The sequence below is a fragment of the Phytophthora cinnamomi genome, assembly GCF_018691715.1.
Source record: "Phytophthora cinnamomi strain GKB4 chromosome Unknown Contig99, whole genome shotgun sequence".
NCBI classification, from domain to species: Eukaryota; Oomycota; class Peronosporomycetes; order Peronosporales; family Peronosporaceae; genus Phytophthora; species Phytophthora cinnamomi.
Window position 1 is genome coordinate 196,135 of NW_027151032.1, and position 10,847 is coordinate 206,981.

Here is a 10,847-nt window from a genome sequence, read left to right on the forward strand (position 1 = left end):
TGGCGTGAGGGTTGTGGTTTGCGTATGGTGGTCAATTGGCCGAGCGGTCTAAGGCGCCAGTTTAAGGCACTGGTCCGAAAGGGCGTGGGTTCGAATCCCACATTGGCCAACTTCTTGCTCTTTTTGCACCACCGCTGCAGCTCTGCCATACACACACACGCCTCTGCAGCCTCTCCGCCTCCCCATCACGCCTGCGGCCCGTCGCCAGGCCACTGGCCACTCGCTCCGCACGGGTTCAAGTCCGCCACGGACTTGACTTCTGACCCACGACAAAGCGTCAACCTTTGTCAAATAGCGTCTTCTCGTCGTCAACGCTGCATGGCGTCTGTGCTTCGCCATGAGCGATGCGCGCCGTCTCTGTCGATTCTGTGGTGGTACGGAGAAGAGTTGCGACGGGTGAGACGGCGACTCAGCGTTGCTTCGAAGCCGGCCACGGGTTTGTTAATTGGTAGTGTCTGGGTTGGTCCGAAACGTGGACGGAAATGAAGCGGCGACCGGCGATTGTGCGGACCCATCAGCAAGCGTAAAGCCACCCACTCGTCCGTAGAGCGTCTGATGTCTGATGCGGTGCCTGGAGGGCAGAAAGCGTAGCGCCGCGGCCGAGAGGAATTGGTCCATAAGTGGTGGTGCCGGTGGCGGATGAGAATGATGCGTGGCGGGTTCGGTAGTGCGGAGAGGCGTGGAGGTGAGTGCGTGGGTGTTGTGTGTGCGGGGTGCGTGGTTGTTTGTTTGTTGGTTGTGGCGCAATGGCGTTTTTGTTGGCGTGAGGGTTGTGGTTTGCGTATGGTGGTCAATTGGCCGAGCGGTCTAAGGCGCCAGTTTAAGGCACTGGTCCGAAAGGGCGTGGGTTCGAATCCCACATTGGCCAACTTCTTGCTCTTTTTGCACCACCGCTGCAGCTCTGCCATACACACACGCCTCTGCAGCCTCTCCGCCTCCCCATCACGCCTGCGGCCCGTCGCCAGGCCACTGGCCACTCGCTCCGCACGGGTTCAAGTCCGCCACGGACTTGACTTCTGACCCACGACAAAGCGTCAACCTTTGTCAAATAGCGTCTTCTCGTCGTCAACGCTGCATGGCGTCTGTGCTTCGCCATGAGCGATGCGCGCCGTCTCTGTCGATTCTGTGGTGGTACGGAGAAGAGTTGCGACGGGTGAGACGGCGACTCAGCGTTGCTTCGAAGCCGGCCACGGGTTTGTTAATTGGTAGTGTCTGGGTTGGTCCGAAACGTGGACGGAAATGAAGCGGCGACCGGCGATTGTGCGGACCCATCAGCAAGCGTAAAGCCACCCACTCGTCCGTAGAGCGTCTGATGTCTGATGCGGTGCCTGGAGGGCAGAAAGCGTAGCGCCGCGGCCGAGAGGAATTGGTCCATAAGTGGTGGTGCCGGTGGCGGATGAGAATGATGCGTGGCGGGTTCGGTAGTGCGGAGAGGCGTGGAGGTGAGTGCGTGGGTGTTGTGTGTGCGGGGTGCGTGGTTGTTTGTTTGTTGGTTGTGGCGCAATGGCGTTTTTTGTTGGCGTGAGGGTTGTGGTTTGCGTATGGTGGTCAATTGGCCGAGCGGTCTAAGGCGCCAGTTTAAGGCACTGGTCCGAAAGGGCGTGGGTTCGAATCCCACATTGGCCAACTTCTTGCTCTTTTTGCACCACCGCTGCAGCTCTGCCATACACACACGCCTTTGCAGCCTCTCCGCCTCCCCATCACGCCTGCGGCCCGTCGCCAGGCCACTGGCCACTCGCTCCGCACGGGTTCAAGTCCGCCACGGACTTGACTTCTGACCCACGACAAAGCGTCAACCTTTGTCAAATAGCGTCTTCTCGTCGTCAACGCTGCATGGCGTCTGTGCTTCGCCATGAGCGATGCGCGCCGTCTCTGTCGATTCTGTGGTGGTACGGAGAAGAGTTGCGACGGGTGAGACGGCGACTCAGCGTTGCTTCGAAGCCGGCCACGGGTTTGTTAATTGGTAGTGTCTGGGTTGGTCCGAAACGTGGACGGAAATGAAGCGGCGACCGGCGATTGTGCGGACCCATCAGCAAGCGTAAAGCCACCCACTCGTCCGTAGAGCGTCTGATGTCTGATGCGGTGCCTGGAGGGCAGAAAGCGTAGCGCCGCGGCCGAGAGGAATTGGTCCATAAGTGGTGGTGCCGGTGGCGGATGAGAATGATGCGTGGCGGGTTCGGTAGTGCGGAGAGGCGTGGAGGTGAGTGCGTGGGTGTTGTGTGTGCGGGGTGCGTGGTTGTTTGTTTGTTGGTTGTGGCGCAATGGCGTTTTTTGTTGGCGTGAGGGTTGTGGTTTGCGTATGGTGGTCAATTGGCCGAGCGGTCTAAGGCGCCAGTTTAAGGCACTGGTCCGAAAGGGCGTGGGTTCGAATCCCACATTGGCCAACTTCTTGCTCTTTTTGCACCACCGCTGCAGCTCTGCCATACACACACACGCCTCTGCAGCCTCTCCGCCTCCCCATCACGCCTGCGGCCCGTCGCCAGGCCACTGGCCACTCGCTCCGCACGGGTTCAAGTCCGCCACGGACTTGACTTCTGACCCACGACAAAGCGTCAACCTTTGTCAAATAGCGTCTTCTCGTCGTCAACGCTGCATGGCGTCTGTGCTTCGCCATGAGCGATGCGCGCCGTCTCTGTCGATTCTGTGGTGGTACGGAGAAGAGTTGCGACGGGTGAGACGGCGACTCAGCGTTGCTTCGAAGCCGGCCACGGGTTTGTTAATTGGTAGTGTCTGGGTTGGTCCGAAACGTGGACGGAAATGAAGCGGCGACCGGCGATTGTGCGGACCCATCAGCAAGCGTAAAGCCACCCACTCGTCCGTAGAGCGTCTGATGTCTGATGCGGTGCCTGGAGGGCAGAAAGCGTAGCGCCGCGGCCGAGAGGAATTGGTCCATAAGTGGTGGTGCCGGTGGCGGATGAGAATGATGCGTGGCGGGTTCGGTAGTGCGGAGAGGCGTGGAGGTGAGTGCGTGGGTGTTGTGTGTGCGGGGTGCGTGGTTGTTTGTTTGTTGGTTGTGGCGCAATGGCGTTTTTGTTGGCGTGAGGGTTGTGGTTTGCGTATGGTGGTCAATTGGCCGAGCGGTCTAAGGCGCCAGTTTAAGGCACTGGTCCGAAAGGGCGTGGGTTCGAATCCCACATTGGCCAACTTCTTGCTCTTTTTGCACCACCGCTGCAGCTCTGCCATACACACACGCCTTTGCAGCCTCTCCGCCTCCCCATCACGCCTGCGGCCCGTCGCCAGGCCACTGGCCACTCGCTCCGCACGGGTTCAAGTCCGCCACGGACTTGACTTCTGACCCACGACAAAGCGTCAACCTTTGTCAAATAGCGTCTTCTCGTCGTCAACGCTGCATGGCGTCTGTGCTTCGCCATGAGCGATGCGCGCCGTCTCTGTCGATTCTGTGGTGGTACGGAGAAGAGTTGCGACGGGTGAGACGGCGACTCAGCGTTGCTTCGAAGCCGGCCACGGGTTTGTTAATTGGTAGTGTCTGGGTTGGTCCGAAACGTGGACGGAAATGAAGCGGCGACCGGCGATTGTGCGGACCCATCAGCAAGCGTAAAGCCACCCACTCGCCCGTAGAGCGTCTGATGTCTGATGCGGTGCCTGGAGGGCAGAAAGCGCAGCGCCGCGGCCGAGAGGAATTGGTCCATAAGTGGTGGTGCCGGTGGCGGATGAGAATGATGCGTGGCGGGTTCGGTAGTGCGGAGAGGCGTGGAGGTGAGTGCGTGGGTGTTGTGTGTGCGGGGTGCGTGGTTGTTTGTTTGTTGGTTGTGGCGCAATGGCGTTTTTGTTGGCGTGAGGGTTGTGGTTTGCGTATGGTGGTCAATTGGCCGAGCGGTCTAAGGCGCCAGTTTAAGGCACTGGTCCGAAAGGGCGTGGGTTCGAATCCCACATTGGCCAACTTCTTGCTCTTTTTGCACCACCGCTGCAGCTCTGCCATACACACACGCCTCTGCAGCCTCTCCGCCTCCCCATCACGCCTGCGGCCCGTCGCCAGGCCACTGGCCACTCGCTCCGCACGGGTTCAAGTCCGCCACGGACTTGACTTCTGACCCACGACAAAGCGTCAACCTTTGTCAAATAGCGTCTTCTCGTCGTCAACGCTGCATGGCGTCTGTGCTTCGCCATGAGCGATGCGCGCCGTCTCTGTCGATTCTGTGGTGGTACGGAGAAGAGTTGCGACGGGTGAGACGGCGACTCAGCGTTGCTTCGAAGCCGGCCACGGGTTTGTTAATTGGTAGTGTCTGGGTTGGTCCGAAACGTGGACGGAAATGAAGCGGCGACCGGCGATTGTGCGGACCCATCAGCAAGCGTAAAGCCACCCACTCGCCCGTAGAGCGTCTGATGTCTGATGCGGTGCCTGGAGGGCAGAAAGCGCAGCGCCGCGGCCGAGAGGAATTGGTCCATAAGTGGTGGTGCCGGTGGCGGATGAGAATGATGCGTGGCGGGTTCGGTAGTGCGGAGAGGCGTGGAGGTGAGTGCGTGGGTGTTGTGTGCGGGGTGCGTGGTTGTTTGTTTGTTGGTTGTGGCGCAATGGCGTTTTTTGTTGGCGTGAGGGTTGTGGTTTGCGTATGGTGGTCAATTGGCCGAGCGGTCTAAGGCGCCAGTTTAAGGCACTGGTCCGAAAGGGCGTGGGTTCGAATCCCACATTGGCCAACTTCTTGCTCTTTTTGCACCACCGCTGCAGCTCTGCCATACACACACACGCCTCTGCAGCCTCTCCGCCTCCCCATCACGCCTGCGGCCCGTCGCCAGGCCACTGGCCACTCGCTCCGCACGGGTTCAAGTCCGCCACGGACTTGACTTCTGACCCACGACAAAGCGTCAACCTTTGTCAAATAGCGTCTTCTCGTCGTCAACGCTGCATGGCGTCTGTGCTTCGCCATGAGCGATGCGCGCCGTCTCTGTCGATTCTGTGGTGGTACGGAGAAGAGTTGCGACGGGTGAGACGGCGACTCAGCGTTGCTTCGAAGCCGGCCACGGGTTTGTTAATTGGTAGTGTCTGGGTTGGTCCGAAACGTGGACGGAAATGAAGCGGCGACCGGCGATTGTGCGGACCCATCAGCAAGCGTAAAGCCACCCACTCGCCCGTAGAGCGTCTGATGTCTGATGCGGTGCCTGGAGGGCAGAAAGCGTAGCGCCGCGGCCGAGAGGAATTGGTCCATAAGTGGTGGTGCCGGTGGCGGATGAGAATGATGCGTGGCGGGTTCGGTAGTGCGGAGAGGCGTGGAGGTGAGTGCGTGGGTGTTGTGTGCGGGGTGCGTGGTTGTTTGTTTGTTGGTTGTGGCGCAATGGCGTTTTTTGTTGGCGTGAGGGTTGTGGTTTGCGTATGGTGGTCAATTGGCCGAGCGGTCTAAGGCGCCAGTTTAAGGCACTGGTCCGAAAGGGCGTGGGTTCGAATCCCACATTGGCCAACTTCTTGCTCTTTTTGCACCACCGCTGCAGCTCTGCCATACACACACACGCCTCTGCAGCCTCTCCGCCTCCCCATCACGCCTGCGGCCCGTCGCCAGGCCACTGGCCACTCGCTCCGCACGGGTTCAAGTCCGCCACGGACTTGACTTCTGACCCACGACAAAGCGTCAACCTTTGTCAAATAGCGTCTTCGTCGTCAACGCTGCATGGCGTCTGTGCTTCGCCATGAGCGATGCGCGCCGTCTCTGTCGATTCTGTGGTGGTACGGAGAAGAGTTGCGACGGGTGAGACGGCGACTCAGCGTTGCTTCGAAGCCGGCCACGGGTTTGTTAATTGGTAGTGTCTGGGTTGGTCCGAAACGTGGACGGAAATGAAGCGGCGACCGGCGATTGTGCGGACCCATCAGCAAGCGTAAAGCCACCCACTCGCCCGTAGAGCGTCTGATGTCTGATGCGGTGCCTGGAGGGCAGAAAGCGTAGCGCCGCGGCCGAGAGGAATTGGTCCATAAGTGGTGGTGCCGGTGGCGGATGAGAATGATGCGTGGCGGGTTCGGTAGTGCGGAGAGGCGTGGAGGTGAGTGCGTGGGTGTTGTGTGTGCGGGGTGCGTGGTTGTTTGTTTGTTGGTTGTGGCGCAATGGCGTTTTTTGTTGGCGTGAGGGTTGTGGTTTGCGTATGGTGGTCAATTGGCCGAGCGGTCTAAGGCGCCAGTTTAAGGCACTGGTCCGAAAGGGCGTGGGTCTGAATCCCACATTGGCCAACTTCTTGCTCTTTTGCACCACCGCTGCAGCTCTGCCATACACACACGCCTCTGCAGCCTCTCCGCCTCCCCATCACGCCTGCGGCCCGTCGCCAGGCCACTGGCCACTCGCTCCGCACGGGTTCAAGTCCGCCACGGACTTGACTTCTGACCCACGACAAAGCGTCAACCTTTGTCAAATAGCGTCTTCTCGTCGTCAACGCTGCATGGCGTCTGTGCTTCGCCATGAGCGATGCGCGCCGTCTCTGTCGATTCTGTGGTGGTACGGAGAAGAGTTGCGACGGGTGAGACGGCGACTCAGCGTTGCTTCGAAGCCGGCCACGGGTTTGTTAATTGGTAGTGTCTGGGTTGGTCCGAAACGTGGACGGAAATGAAGCGGCGACCGGCGATTGTGCGGACCCATCAGCAAGCGTAAAGCCACCCACTCGCCCGTAGAGCGTCTGATGTCTGATGCGGTGCCTGGAGGGCAGAAAGCGCAGCGCCGCGGCCGAGAGGAATTGGTCCATAAGTGGTGGTGCCGGTGGCGGATGAGAATGATGCGTGGCGGGTTCGGTAGTGCGGAGAGGCGTGGAGGTGAGTGCGTGGGTGTTGTGTGCGGGGTGCGTGGTTGTTTGTTTGTTGGTTGTGGCGCAATGGCGTTTTTGTTGGCGTGAGGGTTGTGGTTTGCGTATGGTGGTCAATTGGCCGAGCGGTCTAAGGCGCCAGTTTAAGGCACTGGTCCGAAAGGGCGTGGGTTCGAATCCCACATTGGCCAACTTCTTGCTCTTTTTGCACCACCGCTGCAGCTCTGCCATACACACACACGCCTCTGCAGCCTCTCCGCCTCCCCATCACGCCTGCGGCCCGTCGCCAGGCCACTGGCCACTCGCTCCGCACGGGTTCAAGTCCGCCACGGACTTGACTTCTGACCCACGACAAAGCGTCAACCTTTGTCAAATAGCGTCTTCTCGTCGTCAACGCTGCATGGCGTCTGTGCTTCGCCATGAGCGATGCGCGCCGTCTCTGTCGATTCTGTGGTGGTACGGAGAAGAGTTGCGACGGGTGAGACGGCGACTCAGCGTTGCTTCGAAGCCGGCCACGGGTTTGTTAATTGGTAGTGTCTGGGTTGGTCCGAAACGTGGACGGAAATGAAGCGGCGACCGGCGATTGTGCGGACCCATCAGCAAGCGTAAAGCCACCCACTCGCCCGTAGAGCGTCTGATGTCTGATGCGGTGCCTGGAGGGCAGAAAGCGTAGCGCCGCGGCCGAGAGGAATTGGTCCATAAGTGGTGGTGCCGGTGGCGGATGAGAATGATGCGTGGCGGGTTCGGTAGTGCGGAGAGGCGTGGAGGTGAGTGCGTGGGTGTTGTGTGTGCGGGGTGCGTGGTTGTTTGTTTGTTGGTTGTGGCGCAATGGCGTTTTTTGTTGGCGTGAGGGTTGTGGTTTGCGTATGGTGGTCAATTGGCCGAGCGGTCTAAGGCGCCAGTTTAAGGCACTGGTCCGAAAGGGCGTGGGTTCGAATCCCACATTGGCCAACTTCTTGCTCTTTTTGCACCACCGCTGCAGCTCTGCCATACACACACACGCCTCTGCAGCCTCTCCGCCTCCCCATCACGCCTGCGGCCCGTCGCCAGGCCACTGGCCACTCGCTCCGCACGGGTTCAAGTCCGCCACGGACTTGACTTCTGACCCACGACAAAGCGTCAACCTTTGTCAAATAGCGTCTTCTCGTCGTCAACGCTGCATGGCGTCTGTGCTTCGCCATGAGCGATGCGCGCCGTCTCTGTCGATTCTGTGGTGGTACGGAGAAGAGTTGCGACGGGTGAGACGGCGACTCAGCGTTGCTTCGAAGCCGGCCACGGGTTTGTTAATTGGTAGTGTCTGGGTTGGTCCGAAACGTGGACGGAAATGAAGCGGCGACCGGCGATTGTGCGGACCCATCAGCAAGCGTAAAGCCACCCACTCGCCCGTAGAGCGTCTGATGTCTGATGCGGTGCCTGGAGGGCAGAAAGCGCAGCGCCGCGGCCGAGAGGAATTGGTCCATAAGTGGTGGTGCCGGTGGCGGATGAGAATGATGCGTGGCGGGTTCGGTAGTGCGGAGAGGCGTGGAGGTGAGTGCGTGGGTGTTGTGTGCGGGGTGCGTGGTTGTTTGTTTGTTGGTTGTGGCGCAATGGCGTTTTTGTTGGCGTGAGGGTTGTGGTTTGCGTATGGTGGTCAATTGGCCGAGCGGTCTAAGGCGCCAGTTTAAGGCACTGGTCCATGAAAGGGAGTGGGTCGTGGAATGCGCCATAGTACATTGGTCCATGACTTTGCACAAGTCTGTATTGCTTAGTGGGTTAGTACCCACGAAGGTCGTGGGTTCGATTCTACAGATGTTTGCTTTTCTTTTGCCAACAAGAGAGCATAGTAGGCAGGCTAGAAGCTCATCAATCTTACACGAAGCCGTCTTTAAGTGTTTCAAGCTTTACAGCTCGTAGTCCAACTCCGCCCTCCACCAAGTTCACGCCTGCGGCTCGTCGCTGTGGAGCTACAAGATGAAGATGTACCTGATGTCCAAGGGATTGTGGGATGCGGTCAGCGGAGAAGCCGAGGTGGCCTCGGCGAAGGAGCAGCAAGCGCACGCGGCGATTGTGCTCAACCTCAACGACTCGCAGTTGATGCACGTGGTGACGTCCAAGACTGCGAAGGAAGCGTGGGACACATTGAAAACGTTCCACAAGACTCAAGACATGGCGAACCGACTGTGGCTCAAAGAGAAGTTCTCGGCGTTCAAGTTTACAGCATCCTCCGTCAGCAATCACGTAACGGAGTTAGAGAAGCTCGTGATGGATATGAAGAACGCGGGGTGTGAAGACGTCTGTGCGACGATGTTGCGGAGTCTACCATCGAGCTACGAGCCTGGTTCAAGCATTTCGCATGTGTGAGCGATTTCAAGCTTGCAGACCTCGTGAGCAAGCTGATTGCGGAAGAAGTGCGTCAAAGGACTCGACGCGCGTCGAGAGGCGACCGCGCTTCTTGCCGGTAAGGGCAATGGAAAGCAGCAACAGAAGAAGAAGAACACACGCGGGGACGCAAGAAGGGATTCTCCGGAGCGTGTTTCAACTGTGGCAAGATGGGCCATTACGCGAGGGATTGCCGTTCTAAGGCAAGTCCCGATGATAGTATCCAAGACCAGTCAAACGTTGCGTTTAACGCGACCGACGCTTTGAAGCGAGCGAGCTGGGTGATGGATAGTGGTGCTTCGGCACACATGTGCAAGACACGCGACGCCTTTCACGAGTACTCGGCTATAAAGACTGCGCCCAGCATATTGAGCGCAAAGAACAGTGCGAACTTGAAGATTCTCGGCTTTGGAACAGTTGTTTTGCGTGTCTGGACTGGAAGTTCGTGGATAAACGCGCGGCTGGAAAACACGTTGCATGTTGAAGACTTAAACAAGAACCTGTTCTCTCTGACGGCTGCAACAGCACGCGGTATGACCGTGACTATGGACAGCGAGCGGTGCGTTGTGAAACGCGGCAGCCAAGTTGTGGCGACGGGTAGGAAGCAAGGCAAGCTGATGTACCTCAACACTGATGGTGGTGAGGAGTGTCATGTGGCTGAAAACGACGTTGGTCTATGGCATCGGCGACTCGGTCACGTGTCTTTCAGCACGTTGAACTCCATGGTTAAGGACGGAAAACTCAGTGGTGCGCAAGTTGCACCTGGAACCGTGTGTGGTGTATGCGCGACTGCGAAACAAGCACGCAAGCCATTCAGTTCAACCGAGAAGGAGCTCGAAGCCAGGGAGAGTGCACGCAATGACACCACCGTGTGCTCTGATGTGTTGGGGCCTGTCACCCCGCATCCAAGTCGGGCTACAAGTATATTGTGAGCTTTATTTTGATGAAAAGCCGTTTTGTGACGATCTATCCACTGCGCAAGAAGAGCGAAGTGTGTGAGGCGTTCAAGAAATTTCTCAAAGAGGCAGAAACAAGCGCGGGCATCAAGGTTAAGGTGTTACGCAGTGATAATGGTGGTGAGTATTGCAACGCAGCAATGGAGACTCTTTGCGACGACAAGATGGTCAAGCAGGAGTTTACGGTACCATACAACCCGCAGCAAAACGGTATGGCAGAGCGAATGAACCGTACTCTGGTCGAAATGACACGCTGCATGCTGAAAGAGAGCGGGATTGACAAGTCGTACTGGTGTGAGGCTATGATGACTGCAGCAGACATTCGGAACGTGTTGCCTAACACTTCAAACCCACACTCAAGTCCGTTCCAACTGGTTTTACAAAAGGGAGCCACGTCTGGAGCACATGCGCGTTTTTGGGACCGAGTGCTATGCCCATGTGACCAAGCAAAAACGCAAAAAGCTGGATGACTCGGGTATCAAGTGCGTTTTCCTCGGCTACGCCAAACAGCACAAAGCATATCGACTGCTGGATCCAACTAACGGATCAATCGTGATTTCAAGGAGTGTGACGTTTGCTGAAGCCCCACTCGCTACGGCGCGTAAGGAGGGCAGCCAGGAGGTGATCGATATCATCGGCAACGACGAAGAAGAGGAGCGCACGGAAGAACCCAGCGTTGAGGAAGGTTTCCGCACACCCCAACTCACCCACGCCGGGAACCTGATAATCACAGCGGGCCGACTGACTCTGTGCCGACGCGTGGCTCTAGCACTCCGGGGAGAGATGGCGAGGAGGAGT